Source organism: Lycium barbarum, chromosome 4 (assembly GCF_019175385.1).
Source record: "Lycium barbarum isolate Lr01 chromosome 4, ASM1917538v2, whole genome shotgun sequence".
Classification (NCBI taxonomy): domain Eukaryota; kingdom Viridiplantae; phylum Streptophyta; class Magnoliopsida; order Solanales; family Solanaceae; genus Lycium; species Lycium barbarum.
In genome coordinates, this window is record NC_083340.1 from 44,215,475 (window position 1) to 44,224,369 (window position 8,895).

Genomic DNA, 8,895 nt, shown 5'->3' on the forward strand with positions numbered 1-8,895 from the left:
AAGAAAACGGACGTCAGTATGAATATTGTACTGAGTATGCAAGACAAGAATGAAATAAATATAATAGGAGGATCGGGAGCCATGAGAGAAAGATATAACTTGCAAGAGTGTCATAAGCAAATACATTTTGTACATATATAATATTTTACATAATGATGGTACATATGTCATCACATCACATGTATCGTCACATTACATATCGCATCACATCACATATCTTGTCACATCACATATCTCATCGTTATCCCGCGTCCGGGTAACCATCATATGCCACCCACTAATGGTGATCATGCCCGGCCCTCTAGGCTCGGTGTAACAATGCAGCCCACCTTAGCAGTGAAATGCCCAGCCATCTAGGCACGGTGGAATCATATGCAGCCCGCCTTAGCGGTGACATGCCCGGCCATCTAGGCACGGTGGAATCTCATCATCACATAATCAATCATTACCCATCACTATTACACATCTCATGAATGTATCACAATCTTATCATAGCTTGGCATAGTCATACATAACATAGGCATATTATAAGTTAGCATTATTGATCATCTTATAAACATACCATGACTTAAGGGTATACATTATACTTTGAAGAAAACCATGGCTATGTCGGGGTGATGTAAGGTTGTGAGCCCCCGATTATATTATGATAATTTATGAGTACCTTGCCTCACCTTGAAGGAAAGAGTGCATAAGGTGAGTGTTATAAATAATGACATCATCAGTGTTACGAGATCATCATATCATGTAATTTAGTATATTTAAGGACTCATAAGTTCCATCATATAGGAGGACCATGGAAAGTTTGAAAGATTCATGCCTCTGAAGGAAGGGATAGGCCTTACATACCTTTGACGTTTAACTAAGCTATCGCTTGCGTGTTCTCCTTTAATGCACACGTTCTACCTTCAAGAGAATTTATATCGTCATTAGCTAAGCAATTGTAAGAACGGGTTTTCTAAAGCTAAGGAAAATTACGTAGCAATAGGCACTTCTTCATAGGTTAGCTTTTCTGTTACTTGCACATCATCTATCGGGACAATATTTGTGGGATTTCCAACACACTTGCGGAGCATCGAAACGTGGAAGACTGGATGAACTGATTCAAGCTCCGAAGGCAAGTCCAATTCATAGGCTACATGACCCACCATGCGGATAATTCTATAGGTTCCAATGTATCTAGGACTTAGCTTCCCTTTCTTACCAAATCTCATCACTCCTTTCATCGGCGATACTTTCAAAAATACCCAATCATCAACCTGGAATTCCAAGTCTCGGCGGTGATCGTCTGCATAAGACTTTTGGAAACTTTGGGCTGTTAGCAATCGATCTCGGATCACCTTAACTTTTTCTATCACTTGTTGAATCAATTCGGGGCCTATTAATTGTGCTTCTCCCGTCTCAAACCATCCAATTGGAGATCTACACTTCCTTCCATATAAGGCTTCAGAAGGATCCATTTGAATGCTAGAATGATAGCTATTGTTGTATGCGAATTAGATTAGCGGCAAATGGTCATCCCAACTACCACCGAAATCTAGCACACATGCTCGTAGCATATCTTCCAAGGTCCGAATAGTACGCTCGGCTTGTCCGTCGGTCTGCCGCTGAAATGCCGTGCTAAGCTTCACTTGAGTGCCTAGACCTTCTTGGAAGGACTTGAGTGCCTAGACCTTCTTGGAAGGACTTCCATGAAGTCGTACAATTTCTTTGAGATATAACCTCGCATAGCCTTCTGCTAAGTACGTGGTTCTACCTGGAAGAAAATGGGCCGCTTTTGTCAATATGTCCACGATCACCCATATAGAATCATACTTGCCACGAGAACGAGGTAACCCCACAATAAAATTCATGTGGATCACTTCCCATTTCCAAGTAGGGATTTCCATTGCTTGTAATAAGCCTCCTGGCTTTTGATGTTCGATCTTTACTTGCTGGTAATTTGGACACTGCGCTACAAATTCCGCTATGTCTCTCTTCATGCCATCCCACCAATACATCATCTTGAGATCATGATACATTTTGGTTGCACCTAGATGAATAGAATACCGAAAACAATGTGTTTCTTCTAGAATTCGTTGGCGCAATTCTGCTACATTAGGCACACATAGCCTGCTTCGGTATCTAAGAATTCCATCTATAGAAACTCCGAATGAAGACTTCTCTTTTCCATAAGATGTGTCGCTGTAACGACATAATTGAGGATCTTCATATTGCCGTTCTTTCACTTCCATGTCCAAGGACGAAATCGTGGGATCATTGATACTAATCCCCACATTACCCGAATCTATTACACGTACTCCAAGATTAGCTAGTTGGCGGAGCTCATGAACCATCTCTTTCTTTTCCGGAGGAACTTCACATAAACTGGCCATTGATCGGCGGCTGAGCGCATCGGCTACTACATTTGCTTTTCCGGGGTGGTACAAAATGTTCACATCATAATCTTTTAACAATTCCAACCACCGCCTCTGCCGTAGGTTCAATTCCTTTTGCTTGAAAATATACTGAAGACTTTTGTGATTTGTATAGATATCAACATGCACACCATACAAATAATGCCTCAATATTTTTAAGGCATGAATAACCGCAGCCAATTCGAGATCATGAGTTGGATAATTCTTTTCATGTTTCCGCAATTGTCTTGAAGCATAGGCCATAACTATACCATGCTACATCAATACGCAGCCTAATCCACACCGAAAGCGTCACAATACACAACATAGCCGTCTGATCCTTCTGGAAGTATTAAGACCGGAGCTGAGGTCAATCTGTCTTTCAACTCTTAGAAGCTACGTTCACAAGCATCATTCCATTGAAATTTGGCTGACTTCTGGGTTAGCTTCGTTAATGGGGCTGAAATAGATGAGAAACCCTCTACGAATCTTCTATAATATCCCGCCAAACCGAGAAAACTACGAACTTCTGTAGGCGTCGTAGGCCTTGGCCAAGTCTTCACAGCTTCAATTTTCTGAGTGTCAACTCGAATGCCATCATTTGAAATAACATGGCCTAGAAATGTCACAGAATTTAGCCAGAACTCGCACTTTGAAAATTTCGCATACAATTCTCAGGCTCGAAGAATGCCAAGAACAATTCGCAAATGATCTGCATGTGTTCGGATTCCGTGCGAGAATACACCAGAATATCGTTAATAAATGCTATCACAAATAAGTCCAAGAGAGGCCTGAATACATTGTTCATCAAATTCATAAACACTGCTGGAGCATTAGTCAACCCAAACGACATCACTCGGAATTCATAGTGGCCATGTCTCGTTCTAAAGGCCGTTTAGGGAATATCCGCTTCTCTAACTCTCACTTGATGATAACCCGACCTCAAATCTATTTTTGAAAACCATTTGGCACCTTGCAATTGATCGAATAAGTCATCAATCCCTGGAAGAAGATATTTGTTCTTTATCGTCACTTTGTTCAATTGCCTGTAGTCGATACACATTCGTAGGGATCCGTCTTTCTTTCTCACGAACAAGACCGGTACTCCCCACGGTGATGAACTGGGTCTAATAAACCCTTTTTTAAGCAAATCTTTCAACTGTGCCTTAAACTCCTTCAATTCCGCCGGAGCCATTCGGTACGGAGGAATAGAAATAAGCTTGGTGTCCGGAAACACCTCAATGGAGAAGTCAATCTCTCTTTCTGGAGGAAGACCAGGAAGTTCGTCTGGAAATACATCCGGGAATTCATTCACTACTGGAACACATTCGAAAGTTGTTGGCTTTGCCTCAGTGTCATGAACCCGAACTAGATGATAAATATGGCCTTTGGCAATCATCTTTCTTGCTTTAAGGTAGGAAATAAACCTACCCTTTGGGATGCTGCATTACCTTTCCATTCAAGCACGGGCTCTCCCAGAAATTGGAATCGAACCACTTTCAATCAGCAATCAACGTTAGCATAACACGACGCCAACCAATCCATGCCCATAATTACATCGAAATCTATCATTTCCAACTTAATCAAATTAGCTGTGGTCTGGCGATCACGTATCACAACTACACAATTTTTATACACTTGTCTTGCTATCACGGGATCACCAACCGGAGTAGATACCTCGAAAGGTTTGATTGGCTCAGGTTTCACCCCAATACAACCAGCAACATATGGAGTAATATAAGAGAATGTAGAACCCGGATCTATCAATGCATACACATCACGGGAGAATATAGACAATATACCTGTAACCACATTCGAAGAGGACTCGAGATCCTGTCGTCCAGCTAAAGCATAAACACGGGGCTGAGTAGCACCTGAAGTAGATGCTGCCCCTCGGTCTCTACCTCGACCTGCTGACATCTGGGGAGTCTGCCCAACCGGGCGTACTGATGAAGAACCAGCTACTGAGCCTGTGGGCTGAACCCCACCTCTACCATACTGCGAGGGACAATCTCGCATCAAATTCCCAGTCTGTCCACAAACATAACAAGCGTCTGTGTCCTGGCGACATGGCCCTGAGTGCAGTTTCCAGCACCGGCTACATCGTGGAATTGGTGGTCTCCTCTGACTGTAATCACCCCCAAACTGAGAACCCGAAGCTCTCGAACTCTTACCCTGTCCTGAAGAAAAAGAGCGATCAAATCCTCTATCCGCGAATCATGGAGACGCACTAGTCACTGACTGACCTGAATGTCTAGAATAGGTCTGCCTCGTTCCCCTCTACAATCACTGCCTGTGCCCATAGATCTAGCCCTTTTGCTTTGTCTTCTATCACTGTCGTGATCACCCCTTTATGGTTGTTATCGTCCCTCTAATTTCTGGGCATGGGCTTGTATTCGGGAAATATCCATCCCTTCTTGCAAAGAGGCCGTCAAGCAGTCCTTGAACAAATGTGGCCCCAAGCCACTCACAAATCTATGTACACGATCCCCATGTCGGCCTCCATAGTCGGGGCATATCTCGCCAAGAAATTAAATTGCATGCTATACTCCCGGGCACTTATATTTCCTTGCCTTATATGTTGAAATATATCCGCTTTAGCTCGGCGGACCTCGGGTGGAAAATAGTGATGAATAAATGTATCCACGAATTCTTGCCAAACCGGAGGAGGCGCGTTCTCTCCTCTTGATAATACCCAGTTGTTATACCATAAAACTTCCACATCCCGGAGTCTGTAAGATGCCAACTCCACGGATTCAGTTTCGGAGGCATGAACAATCTTCAATGTCCTTAACACCTCATCTATGAAACTTTGCGGGTCTTCATCTGGCTTTGACCCGAAGAATTCCGGAGGATTTAGACTCATAAAATCACGGGCTTTGGTGCTTGCTGCCCGATCACTTGGGCTAGCATTTTTTCGTTGTGCCTGAGCGGCGACTAACTGTGTCAATAGATGTATGGCCTCGGTCATTTGTTGACCCGAAGCAACCGGTGGAGGGATTGGAGCTGGCGCTCCTCCTTGCTCTTCCACATTAGGTGAGGTAGAAGAAGTATTAGACAAGGCCTCATTATGTGATTCGCCTTCTTCTATATTCATCGGAGGATTTATTTTTACCCGCCTCTTTTTCGTAGTCTTGCCCTTCTAGGCGACTGTCGCCTTTCCCTTTAGCGGCATTGTGAAATAACAACACACTATTAGGGAAGATAAAATCTTATACATGGCTCTATCGCACGATTTCATGAGAAGCAAGATGGTCATGTTTCCTAAATACCCTGTAGCCTCTTGTTTATTGATGTGGCGCGCAACACAGCATAAACAAGACTCTACTAGACACAGCTCGTAGACACTTCCTAGGATTGAACCGCTCCGATACCACTTTTCTCACGACCCAGCTAGGGGCCGCGACGGGTACTCGGGGCTAATCACCGAGCACCGCTCGTTCTATTACTCATCATGCTCATTACTACTCTTTTATCGATTTCATACTCAAATCATAAGAAGTCATCTTTCATTTGTAAACATAAATAGTTTCATATATATAAGCCCTTTAGGCTATCAAAATAATATATATAATTATACTATATTGACCCTGTCAGACCACACAACCCACATTGTGTATCTACGAGCCTCTACTGGAGCACAAAACGTATAGACGGGACAGGACCCCGTCGAGCCCAACATATAAAAATATACACAAAAGAATATCAAGCACCTCCGTAACAAAGGAGTTCTTTCAATCGGCTGACATCTACTACGAATCTGGGTCGAGCTCTCCTCCCTGTCTACCTGTGGGCATGAACACAACGTCCAAAGAAAACGGACGTCAGTACGAATATTGTACTGAGTATGCAAGACAAGAATGAAATAAATATAATAGGAGGATGGGGAGCCATGAGAGAAAGATATAACCTGCAAGAGTGTCATAAGCAAATACATTTTGTACATATATCATATTTTACATAATCAAGGTACATATGTCATCACATCACATATCTCGTCACATTACATATCTCATTACATCACATATCTTGTCACGTCACATATCTCATCGTTATCCCCCGTCCGGGTAACCATCATATGCCGCCCACAAGTGGTGATCATGCCCGGCCCTCTAGGCTCGGTGTAACATCGCAGCCCGCCTTAGCAGTGACATGCCCGACCGTCTAGGCACGGTGGAACCATATGCAGCCCGCCTTAGCGGTGACATGCCCGGCCATCTAGGCACGGTGGAATCTCATCGTCACATAATCAATCATTACCCATCACTATTACACATCTCATGAACGTATCACAATCTTATCATAGCTTGGCATATTCATATATAACATAGGCATATTAACACATAACATAGGCATATTATAAGTTAGCATTATTGATAATCTTATAAACATACCATGACTGACATCATTTCACATTTAGCATTAGGGGTATACATTAGACTTTGAAGACAACCATGGCTATGTCGGGGTGACGTAAGGTCGTGAGCCCCCGATTATATTATGAACATTTATGAGTACCTTGCCTCACCTTGAAGGAAAGAGTGCATAAGGTGAGTGTTATCAATAATGACATCATCAGCGTTGCGGGATCATCATATCATGAACTATCGAATCTCTATACTTCAACTCATTATCATCATTATCATGCTCGTATGTAATTTAGTATATTTAAGGACTCATAAGTTCCATCATATAGGAGGACCATGGAAAGTTTGAAAGACTCATGCCTTTGAAGGAAGGGATAGGACTTACATACTTTTGACGTTTAACTAAGCTATCGCTTGCGTGTTCTCCTTTAATGCACACGTTCTACCTTCAAGAGAATTTATATTGTCATTAGCTAAGCAATTATAAGAATGGGCTTTATAAAGCTAGGGAAAATTAGGCAGCACCTCCTTTGTTTACACTACTTTTCCCATGTTCTATATCAACTCCCAAATGCTCACAACAACATTCACAATATTGCAATCAACAATCATCATTCATATACATTGACCACAATCTACCATTTCTCTTCAATTTCTCCACATTTATGGTATAGATTACTATCGCGTTTTCTCATGTATCACGCTTATTCCATGGCCGAAATATCATATATAACGTATTCACAGTCACAACACCCCAACATTTTATGATTCAATCCAACTACCATCCAAACATGATACTATTCACTCATTGATGACCCATTTCCTATGTCTTTCTACAATTCAAGTATCTTAACCTTCCAATACCTTAAACAACATGGTTTAGTGATGAAACTTACCTTAGATGATGGTTGAACAAGTCTTGAGTGGAGTTTCTCCTCTAGCACCAAAACCCTACTTCACTTCCTTTGGGCTTTCTTGAGAGAGATGAACTTTAGTTAGGTATCATACACTTTATTTCATGGATTTGGTATTATTGATCATGGATTTCCTTTGGTTTTCTTGTGATGAAGAGTAGACAGCTTTCTAGAGGTTTCTAGACAGAAATATCGTGGAGATGAAATGAATTGAATAAGCTTAGGTCTCCTTTTAATGACTTATAATCTAATCCGGAATGAACAGTGACTGAAGTGCACAATGGTCATAAAACCCAGTTTACGGTCCGTATTCCAGTTTACGGGCCGTATATCGTGGTCGTATTTAAGCATATCAAAACCAGAAAGGTATGTTGAGGATCATGGTGATTTACGATCACGGTTTACGGGCCGTATTTCAATTTACGGTCCGTATTCCATGTCGTATTTAACCATTTGACAGAAAGTTGAAGTTTTGTGAGTTGAAATACGACATGGTGGTTTACGGGCCGTATACCACTTTACGGTCCGTATTTCACTTTACGGTCGACTGGCCAAAGTGCAAATCTGCGACTTTCAAGTCTTCAAAACCTATAATTTAGTCATTGTAGAGCATAACCTATCTCTTGTTCACATTGTCTTTGAAATCTTACTTAAGGTCGTCAAACGTCGTTCCCTTCTCCTTAAAACATCATATACCCGTATTCTCCGTTAGTCTATTCGTGGTACGTTCATGGGGAAATTTCCGAGGTGTAACATCTATCCCCTATGTCGGCCACCATAGTCGGGGCATATCTAGCCAAAGAATTACACTGAAGGCTATACTCCCGGGCACTCATATTTCTTTGTTTTAGATTTAAGAACCTATCCGCTCTAGCTCGACGGACCTCGGGTGGCAAATATTGGTGGATGAAGGCATCTACAAATTCTTGCCAAACGGGAGGAGGCGCATTCTCTTTTCTTGATGATATCCAATTATTGTATCATAATACCGCCACATCTCGGAGTCTATAAGATGCCAACTCCACAAATGCAGTTTCGGAGGCATGAATAATCTTCAATGTTCTCAACATTTCATCAATAATACTTTGCGAGTCTTCATTCGGCTTTGATCCGAAAGACTCCAGAGGATTCAAACTCATGAAATCACGGGCTCTGGTACTAGCTGCCCGATTACTTGGACCCGCATTCTGCCGCTATGCCTGGGCGGCAACTAACTGC